Raw genomic sequence first — 9478 nt, 5'->3', positions numbered from 1 at the left:
CGGACCATGGCAATCGCGGTGGGACGCGTGATTACTGCCACGCGGGGCGTGTGGCTCGCAAGCGGGGAGGGGCGATGGCCGAGACGGGTCGTGCGGACCGCGTGGTCGCTCGCCCGGACGTGCTCATGCGGGCGATCGCGCCGCACACCGAACGTGCGGGCTGTGGCGGGGTGCGCCCGGACGTGCTCGTGCGGGAGGGCCTGTGCCGATGCCACACGGGGTGTGCGGCAGATAGCCCCTAGATGCCACACGTGTGGCAGTTATCAGCGTCCTAAATTTTTTACAGCGAAATTTGCGCCAAGAAAGTGTGTCCTTCCCCCGGACATGCCCCGGACGAGACACGTTTCAGGCTCAGCAAACAAATACTCCGTCATTCCGTGTTTTTTCTATTTTGAGATTGTAACGAACTAGAGAGGAGGGGATCGGGGTAGGTGAGGGAGAGCAGAGGGAGAGACTTGGGGAGGAAGAAGGGATTATTTTCAGAGGAAGGATTGGGTGAGATGACAGTCTGTTACATCACGCATGCCTTGCCACAAGCGGCTGGCTGCCTATTTATCACTCCCTCGCTCTCACTCACGCACACTTACAGATGGGGCCCGATCCTAGCCACGTCACACTGGCCAAGTGGCGGACAAGTGGCCAGGTGTGACATTCTCCCCTCCTTGAGAGCGAGCTCCTTCTTCAGGGCTGGCGTCTTCGTCTTCCCAGATGTGAGTGGCTGGAAAGCGTTGCCGTAAGGTGTCGTAGTCTTCCCACGTAGTGGCTGGCGTCGCGCTGTTCCCCCATTGCACCCTGACCTGGACGACTGGCGCATTCCCCTTCTTCATCGTGCGTCGCTTCAGGATGCGCGTGGGTGCCGTGGTCGCCACGGACAGATCGGTCACCCGTGGAAGTTCCGCGTACACCGGCGTGTAATCCGGCGTGAACGGCTTCAGCTGCAGGACGTGGAAGACCGGGTGCATGCGGCTGGATTCCGGCAGGTCGAGCTTGTACGCCATGAGCCCGATCTTCTCGATGACATTGTATGGCCCGAAGAACTTGTAGGCGAGTTTGGCGCATGGCCGGTTGACGACAGATTGCTGGATGTAGGGCTGCAGTTTCAGGAGTACCTGCTCGCCCACCTGGAACTGGCGCTCGGTGCGGTGGCGATCGGCTTGTTTCTTGCAGCGCTTCTGGGAACGCGCCAGCTGGGCGCGGATGTGCGCTGTGTGCGCCGCCCAGTCCAGACCGTCGCCGGTGGGAGCGTCGTTCGGCCAGGCCGCCATTGCTCCCAGGTTGGCCTCCTTCCCATACAGCGCCTTGAACGGGGTGTAGTTGAGCGACGAGTGGAAGGTCGAGTTGTACCAGAACTCCGCCATGGGTAGCCAGCGACGCCATTTGCTCGGGGTGTCGTGCACCGCGCACCGGAGATACATGTCCATGCACTGGTTCATGCGCTCGCTCTGCCCATCTGTCTGCGGGTGGTATGCGGTGGAGTACAGCAGCTTCGTGCCTGCGCCGGCGAGCAGCTCCCGCCAGAGATTGCTGGTGAAAACTTTGTCGCGGTCGGAGACGATCGAGGCGGGCACCCCGTGCAGCTTGACCACGTTGTCCCAGAACGCGCGCGCCACCTACGCCGCGTGGAAGGGGTGACGAAGGGGAATGAATTGGGCAAACTTGGTGAAGCGGTCCACCACGACCATGATCGTGTCGAAGCCTTCCGACGGCGGCAAGCCCCTCCACGAAATCCATGGTGAGGTCTTCCCAGGGCGCGGATGGAATGGGCAGCGGCGCCAAGAGCCCGACAGGCTTGGTGTGTTCGTGCTTGGCCTGTTGGCAAGTCACGCACTGCTGCATGAACTCTTCGGTGTCTCGCTTGAGCCCACGCCACTCGAAGTGCTTGCGCACGCGCTGGTAGGTTGCGGTGACGCCGGAGTGGCCGCCGACCGCGCTGTTGTGGAGCGCGGCGATGAGCTTGGTGCATAGCGCGGTGTTGGCGCCAATCCACAGGCGGCCACCACGACGGATGACGCCGTGGTGCAGTTCGTAGCCGTCGTCGTCGGGGCTGGTGATGGCGAGCTTTTGCAGCCGATCTTGGGCGTCTGGGTCGGTGGAGTAGGAGTTGAGAACCTCCTGAATCCAAGCCGGCTAGCACGCCGAGAGCGCGGCCAAGTCAAGCTGCTTGCCCCCGCGAGACAGGGCTTAGGCCGCACCGTTGTCGAGGCCGCGTTTGTACTGAAAGCGGAATTGCAGCCCGACAAGCTTCGCCATGGCCTTGCGCTGCAGCTCGGTCTCCAGGTGTTGCTCCCCCAAGTTGCAGAGCGATTTGTGATCAGTGAGGATGTCGAAGGGGCCACGCTGCAAGTAGGGGCGCCACTTGTCGATCGCCATCATCACCGCCAAGAACTCCTTCTCGTACGTCGAGAGCTTCTGGTTGCGCACGCCGAGCGCCTTGCTGAAGAACGCGACTGGGTGGCCTTCCTGCACGAGCACGGCCCCGACACCCGTGTCGCATGCATCGGTCTCGATGGAGAACGGCTTGTCGAAGTTGGGGAGAGCGAGCACGGGCGTCGTCGTCATCGCGATCTTGAGCCATTCGAACGCCGCTTGCGCTTGCTCGCTCCAGGCGAAGCCCTTCTTCGTGAGGAGCAGCGTGAGGGGCTTTGCGATGATGCCGTAGTGCGGCACGAACTTCCGGTAGTAGCTAGTGAGCTCCAGGAACCCGTGCAGCTCGGTGGCGTTCGTCGGCGTTGGCCACTGTTCCATGGCCTGCTTCTTGTCCTTGTCGGTGGCCACGCCCTCCTTGGAGATGACGTGCCCAAGGTAGTCGATGTGGTCGCAGGCAAAACTGCACTTGCTCTCCTTGACGAACAGTTGGTGCGCCCGCAGGAGCTCGAAGACGACCCGGAGGTGCTCGATGTGTTTTTCCATCATTTCACTGAAGACAAGGATGTCGTCAAGGAAGATGATCACAAATTTGGGCACATACTTACTGAATATTGCATTCATGAGGCATTGGAAGGTCGTCGGAGCGTTCGTCAGGCCGAACGGCATGACCCTGAACTGAAAATGCCCGTGGTGCGTCTTGAACGCGGTCTTGGCTTTGTCCTCTTCGCGCATACGAATTTGATGGTACCCAGCGCAGAGATCCAGCTTGGAGAAGACTGTTGCGCCCGCGAGTTCATCGAGGAGCTCGTCGACGATCGGGAGCGGAAACTTGTTTTTGATCGTGGCATCATTCAGGCGACGGTAGTCGACGCAGAACCTCCACGTCCCGTCCTTCTTCTTGACCAGGAGGACCGGGCTGCGTAGGGACTGACGCTGTGCGTGATGACACCGTCGAGCATTTTCTTGACCTGCCGCTCGATTTTGTCCTTCTGAAGCGGCGAGTAGCGGTACGGGCGAGTGTTCGCGGGGACTGCGCCTTCCACCAGGGTGACTGCGTCGTCGTACTGGCGATGTGGCGGCAGGCCCTGGGGGGCGGCGAAGACGTCGGCGAATTCCTCCAGGAGATCCGCGAGGGGCGTCTGGCTAGCGCACTTGCGCCGCGGTGGCGGTGCGCGTCCGCACGTGTCCACCATGGCCATGGCCCAGACGTCGTTGCCCGCGATCATCTTGCGCAGCTCGTCGGGTTTGATCGCCTTGAGGGTGGTGGACGCTTTGGTGGGCGCGCCCCGGAGCGTCACCTCTTCGCCATCGTGGGTGAACTTGACCCACTTTTCTTGCCAGTGGCATGTCATGGGGCTGTGCTGGGCAAGCCATTCCATGCCCAGGATGCCATCGTACGCGCCAATGTCCAGCTCGCGCATCGGGGTGGCGAACGTGTGCCCCTGCATCCACCATTTGAGCTCGGGCATGATGCGGTTGCAGGTGAGACGGTCACCGTTGGCAACACATACATTCACCCGCGGCATCTCTTCAGTCGCCAACCCGAGGCGGTCGACGAAGGACTTGTTTTGACGAAGCTGTGCGAGCTACCCGAATCGAGTAGCAGCAACATGACTTGGTTGCTCACCAGTGCGCGCAGGCGGATCGTGGTGGCCGAGTCCGTGTCGTCCAGTGCGTGCGACGAGAGAAGGCAGCATTCGGGCGCGTCCCCAGGAGGAGCGGGCGGCTGCGCTGCTGGCCCTGGGTCGTCGAGCAGTTGCAGCGCGTGGATGGTGTCGACCGAGAGCACCTCCCCGTGATCACCGACGCTGATGGTGAGCAGCTGGGCCGGTTGTGCGCACCGGTGCTCTCGTGAGAAGCGGTCGCCGCACTTGAAGCATAAGTTGTTGGCGCGGCGGTAGTCGCGAAGTTGCCGTTCGCGCGCGTAGTTGTCCGTTGGAGCACGGTTGGGCGCGGCCACGCGCGGCTGTGGTGGAGTCGGCGCCGGTGGAGGCCGGCCCGCTGGCGTGATGCGTGGGCGCGCGCGCGTAGTGCCTAGCTCCTCCTCCTGAATGCGCGCCAGCACGGACGCCCTGGTGATGCTCGAGGGCGCTTGGAGCTGAACTGGCGCGCGTAGTTCGTCCTTCAAGCCCAGAATGAACTGGGTGACGAAGAACTTGGTGTTGATGGACGGGTCGAGCGCGAGCAGGTGATACATTTGCTCATCGAACGCCGCGCGGTACTCGGCGACAGAGGTGGTTTGACGAAGTTGCAGCAGCTTGTGCATGACCACCTTGAACTCGTCGGCGCCGAGCTCCGCGAGCACGGCGGCTGTGAACGACTCCCAGGTGATGCCACGATGTGTTTGACGAAATGTCTGTAGCCAGTGCGCGGCCTGGCCTTCGATATACAGAGCTGCGGTGGCCACCCAGTTGTGTGGCGCGACCTTGTAGAGCTCGAAGTACGCCAGGCAGCGATCCAACCACAGGTACGGCGCGGAGCCGTCGAACCGAGGGAAATCGTGCTTCAGTGGCTTGTGGTAGTCGTTGCCGTTGTAGCCCGTTGTCGGAGCGGGAATGGCCCCTGGAGCGACGAATCCGCCATGAGGAGCCACCGGAATCAACGGTAGGCGATGGTCGCCGAGGCGCGCGTGGGCGGACGTAGGCGGCCTGGATCTGTGGCCAAGCGCGGTGAGTGCGGAGGCGGCGGGGGCGGTGGTGGGGGTTGTTGCGGGGCGGCGGGTTGGTGAAGCACGGTCGTGACCGAGCCCGATGGCGATGCAGAGCCCTCCACCGTCTTGCGGGTTGCGTCGACGTCGGCCTGGGTCAGATCGATCTGCCGGGCGAGTCCGCGCACATCCTGCGAGATCTGTGCGTTGAAGGCGGCCTGGACCTCGATCTGCTTGTCGTGGACCGCTTTCTGCTCATCCATCTTGGCGAGGAGGGACTCGAGCATCTTGGTGATGTTGCTGTTGCCCTCGTCCATGGCGTCCAACACCTGACGCGTCGCCGCAGAAGCTTTGGAGGGCGCCGTTGCCGTGCTTGGAAGAGATCGAACCCCGCGACGGATTTTGGTTGTGCTTGCCGGAGCAGCACACACCGGCGCGGCGGATATTACCGATCTGCAACCAGCTCGACGGGGAGAAAATTTTCAGGGCGAGTTTGGCTCTGATTACCAACTGTAACGAACTAGAGAGGAGGGGATCGGGGTAGGTGAGGGAGAGCAGAGGGAGAGACTCGGGGAGGAAGAAGGGATTACTTTCAGGGGAAGGATTGGGTGAGATGACAGTCTGTTACATCACGCATGCCTTGCCACAAGCGGCTGGCTGCCTATTTATCACTCCCTCGCTCTCACTCACGCACACTTACATATGGGCCCGATCCTAGCCATGTCACACTGGCCAAGTGGCGGACAAGTGGCCAGGTGTGACAGAGATTCCGTTTTGTTAATACGTGTGGCGCTCACCGACGCGTCTTCCACCGCGCCGTGATTGAACCGTCGAAGAATCTCCCGCGAAACAAGGAAAAGATGGTAAAACGGAAGAATCGGCGACTCGGCGCAGGAGCTAGCCAGCGTAGGTCGTTGGAAAAATCATGGAGCGTGCTTACTCGAATGCCACTACCTTTTGTCATTTCGCACTGGCATCGAGTGCCCGCGTTCGTTCGTTCGTTTGTTTGTTTCTCCGTGATTGCGCCCATCGACGGAGGCGACCACCACTACCCAGGTCGACGGCGCACCCCGCACGGCGACAGCGCGCACCGCATGCCGCATGGAGTTCTACTAGTAGAAGCGAGGGCCCAGCGGCGGCTCGACCGGCGTTGGTGCGTGCGTGGCGAGTCGTCGTTGGATACGGCCGCACGGTAGCGACTGCTCGACTGACGCACCACACAAGTTATTAACTTGGAGGTCCAGGCTCCAGAGTCGTGCGCGAGTGTTCCATTTGCTCCGGATCGGGACGTGAAGCTCCGATTTGGGAGACTAGGAGCATGATTGGTTTGATGCCAATATTTGGCAAATGCTAAATGTTGGCTTGTGATTGGTTGGCTACCAACTTTTCTTCTCAACCTCATAAAAAGTTGTCAACATTTGATAAATTTTGATTTTGCCAAATGTTGGCTTGCCAAATATTGACAATGCCAATTGTTGGCATCAAACCAATTATGCTCTAGAACCGGTATCGTGTGGCCGCGACGGCACGGGCTCTGCGCGCTCCACTAATCCCGCGGGGACGTCAGCCGAACCAGAGAAGAAAACCATGTGGACACGGCGCCGGAACAGCAATCCGATCCAATCCAACCCAATGATCAACCGTCGTGCTTGCGCAAGACGGCAGCCGGTGCTGTGCGTGGGCCTCGTGCGTGCATTGACAGCACGCAAGCGCCGCGTGCACGGAAAAAACACACGGTCCGTAGCTAGGAACTTAACTTGTCCAGGCACACGGAAGGGGTTGTGCCGCAGCGCACGCATTGCATTACAAGGTTTGAACTAGCTGCAGTGTACGTAGTAGCTACGGTGACTACGCTCCCGTTATTTTCATGTCCGTAGTGCTATCAGCTGAAACCACCGGGCCAAAGGTTTTTCCCTGCCAGCAAAACCGAGCCCCCCGATGGTTCTAGCAGCGTTTTAGTTGTACATGCATGCATTATTAATTCATAAACGTACACGCCCTTCATCCTGCTCAAAATGCACTAACCCATGCCAGTATGCCACGTGACCGATTAAATCATTTCATCGCCGGCGCCTACATCGTTCCGATCGCTACGCAGTTGCCTACTCCTACATCTACAATGCAGATGCCAGGCGCCAGGGTTCAACTCCCAGTAGTTACGGTCGAATCCTGTGCGATCCCAGAATTATGGCTTGCGTCGATGCCTCCTCTGTCGCCGCCAGGCGCCTCAGCTATTTTAAGGTGAAAAACTGTTACGTAAGCGCCAAATAAGCGCTTGTACGTTGGGGAATCAGACTAGCTCCTAGATCGCCGCTGCTTAACTGATTTATTTTTTACCATCTAAGCATCCAAATAGGCACCGCTTCCTTTCTAGATGCCCTAAATAAGACAACACGTTGTTATAACTAATGTAGCACATGCATGCATTACTTCCTCCGTCCTAGTACTACATAATATGGGATTATTGCATGCATGTGCTTATTCAAGCTAGTTTTCATTCGGCCAAAAGGCTCCATTAGACTATTTTTAATGGAAGTATCATAGCTAATAACATACATGCTAACTACACAATTTTGATGAGATAACATAAAATTAAATGAAAGAAGAAATGGTTGAGTATCATATTATGATACCGTATTATAATAAATTCTATGCTACTACTACCTATGCTACCGTAGTAAGTGGCATGCATGAAAATAAATCAGACCACCTATGATACCATGCATTACGGATATAGTATCATATGCATGATAGTAATATATGATACTCCCCACCACGACCAGTCTTACCTTCTGGTTCGTTCACATGCACCAAATCAACTAGTACTAGTTAACTCCCACGCTATAAAGTGTAATTTAATTTGCATGCATGAACCGACATATGCATTGCACTTTATGCATACACACGTATATCCAATAATTTACATAGGACACATGAATATACAAAAACTAGACGATACCCCACGCGTTGCCAGTTGCCACCAGAACCTTCTTAAAAAGTTCTATTAATATGTGCTAAAAAAGAACTACAACTAACAGGAAAAAATAATTGTAAGAGTGTTCTTGATTTACAATGCAGCTAATACAATGTCAATTTGTAAGTAAAATGTGAACCATGAACTATGTATGTATGCTCTAAGTATAGGACACATATACCACATACAAAAATATTAAAATTAATATAACTTATGAGTGACATACATACATGGCTTGCTAATGTGGCAATGAGTGCATGATTAAATTAATGCAAAAAAGCTACTTATGATTGACATGCATAAGTGTTAATGTGGGATGGCTGCATGCTTATAAAAATTGTGGCAATTTCAAGAACTACTGTTGTATTTGTCTTTAGCGGCAGGCACGGCGACGAACAAAGTAGCGGCGGTGCTCCGTCTGGAATGAATTGTGGCCCTGCTACTTACGGAGGATGCTAGTATATGTGGTATGATATTTCGATTGCCTACGCTGTCTTATGAGTGTTATAATTTGTGAGATAGTATGAGATCGTACAAACAATCAAATGCAGAGCTACGTACATAGCACGAGCGCGCGGGGAGTGGAGGGGGAGGGGGGTACAATGGTCCCCAGCCTTAGATCAAGTTGTGAAGGATCTTTTTATTTGGAGATCTTAGATTGGAATTATTAAGGATTTTTTCTAGAGAGCTTGGATTGGATTTTTTTTAGCAAGCTCTCCCGCTGCAAACGATACTTAGTTCATACCCAAATCGTTCATGAGCCCATTGGCTCCGGCCCTGGGAGGGCACACTTATGATCATTAGCTTTGTGTTCAACATCGTTCAATTCCTGCTACATATGGTGACGTTTGTCCTGCGTATATGCTCCTGGCATCACCTTTGCGCAACCTTTTCCAGAAAATACACCTTTGCGCAAAGGAGAAGATGGTGGGGAGGGGACGATGTCGCGCATAGAATAAGTCGGTGGTGAGTGTCCACCGTCACAAGCATCAGCCGGCAGAGGTAGAGCTCATTGTCCGCAACATCATGGACCGCGCAAACAACCTGATCGACGACTTGGAGGCTATTACAGGTACAACTTTCTCCCAATACTGCAAGTCAACTTGGAGTAATATTACTCTCTCTCTCTCTCTCTCTCTCCTAATAGAGTGACGTGGCTACAAGTGCGGTTGGAGGCCGTTAGTGGAGCCCACATAGTAGTATATGTTTGGTGGTGATATATGAAATATGTCATTGTGAAATTTTCATGATCTTTTTCGACAATGGATGGATTTTATTGGCTTAAAATGGAGCATCTAGAGGATACATAACATAACGAGCATACACACGACCTCTGCATAGTTAGGATGCACACAACCAATATGAACACACGCACAAAAAAAAATACGCCAGCGAAATACCAAAGTCACATAAGACCAAAGCTATGCGTAGGCGAGAATAAAAACTCAAAGTGATTAGATCCACGATCGGCAAACTATAACAATGACCAT

This window comes from Aegilops tauschii, chromosome 2 (assembly GCF_002575655.3).
Source record: "Aegilops tauschii subsp. strangulata cultivar AL8/78 chromosome 2, Aet v6.0, whole genome shotgun sequence".
Lineage (NCBI taxonomy): Eukaryota > Viridiplantae > Streptophyta > Magnoliopsida > Poales > Poaceae > Aegilops > Aegilops tauschii.
The sequence above is the reverse complement of the archived record's forward strand: the minus strand, read 5'-3'. Positions refer to the sequence as shown.